Source organism: Petaurus breviceps, unplaced genomic scaffold (assembly GCF_028583685.1).
Source record: "Petaurus breviceps papuanus isolate PSGF00001 unplaced genomic scaffold, PetGlider_PUasm1.0 90792, whole genome shotgun sequence".
NCBI lineage: Eukaryota > Metazoa > Chordata > Mammalia > Diprotodontia > Petauridae > Petaurus > Petaurus breviceps.
This window is the reverse complement of record NW_027187347.1, coordinates 16,254,976-16,256,458: the sequence shown is the minus strand read 5'-3', so window position 1 is coordinate 16,256,458 and position 1,483 is coordinate 16,254,976. Positions and strand designations below refer to the sequence as shown.

At 48.6% G+C, this 1,483-nt stretch overlaps 1 pseudogene; it reads right to left on the bottom strand.

Moving 5' to 3' along the window:
• Positions 1-213: 213 nt before the first annotated feature.
• On the bottom strand, positions 214-995 carry LOC138147522 (complement component 1 Q subcomponent-binding protein, mitochondrial pseudogene; annotated as a pseudogene).
• Positions 996-1,483: the final 488 nt, after the last annotated feature.

Below are 1,483 nucleotides of genomic sequence, written 5' to 3'. Positions count from 1 at the left end.
GTGGTTCCACTTCTTTTTTGGGGGGAGGTGGAGGGGGAGGGGTCCGAGGGTTTTATTTCTCATCATTCTGTGGTGGCGTAAAAAATGCCAGCAGACAAAGGAAATAAAGGGTATTTCACAGCACAGCGTTTTCTTCATGATGGCTTCTAGAAACGTTCTCTTGGAAGGAAGGGCTCAGGGAGCACTGCAGGGGCCCCGAAGCCTCAGGCCTGCCTACTGACACTTGACAAATCCTTTCAGATCTTCCAGAAAGTTGATGTACTCCTGGTGCTCTAAGGCCGTGCTGAGCTCAATCAGCTGGTCTGCGAATGTGTTGTCCATCCCACGGTCAGCCAGGAAGTCCATCAAGTGATCATACAGGACCCAGCCCGGGGAATCTGTGTTGAGTGTGTAGTTTGTATCCTTCCAGTCAGATTCACTGGTGGGCTGAAAGCTTACTTCCCGGATGGAGAAGATGTCACTCTCATCCTATTCCTCCTGTCCAACCTCATCCTCTGGATAGTGGCAGGCCAGCACAAGGGCCTTCTTGGTATCGTCCTTCACAACCTCCACCACGAAGTTCGGGGTTGATGTAAGTTCAGGCTCTCGCTGTTCTTGGGTTTTCTGTCCCTCTGGTGGCTCATCATCGAATGTCGGTGGGATACTGTTGTTAATGTTGAATGTGACTGTGATCCTCTCGCCAGCTACTCTCCGGACTAACTTGGCTTCTGTCCCTTGCACACCCAGTTCCCAATCCCCAGACATCTTGGGGAGGGATTTATGTTTCTGGATCTTCCTCTCCTCTTTAATTTCATCTGTCAGGAATTCAGCAAAGGCCTTGTGCCCCTCCGTGTGCACCCCCCCGCACGTGCACGAACATAGACCGGGCGCACTCCGGAGCGGCTGGCTACTCCTCCTCCCAGGAGGCCTCCAAAGGCGCGGGTGGCGGCGGCCACAGCAGGGCGCAGGGCCCGGGGCGCAGAGCGCAAAAGCAGGGGCAGCAGCGGGGCCATGACCGACACACTTCTGCTACATGTTTCTATCCTTTCCATGCCAGAAGATGACTCTAGGCAAGTGCCCTTCTCACTTTGGAAGATTCCTCTACCCCTGTATTTGTATTACAAGCAATTAGCAGAGTACCAGGAATATAGTAGCATATAATACATGCTTGTTGACTTGATTTGACTCTCTGTCATAGCATTCCAGAAATTATTTGTGTTCCTCTGGCTACAACTGCAGGCAGGAGAAACAAAGAGACAGTAGTAGATGACTAATACTGCTGGTTTCATGGACAGAATGTCTTGGAATGGTGGGATAGAAATTTCTTTAAGGGCAAAGAGAAGAGGAATTATGAGAATGTTGAAAAATATACACCAAGGTATATTTCCTGCTATTTCTATCATCCTAATAATTTATTTCCTAAAATGAATGAATGAAAAGGTATCTATTAAGCACTTACTGTATGCAAAATACCATAGTAAGAGCTAGGGATATAAATAGAATA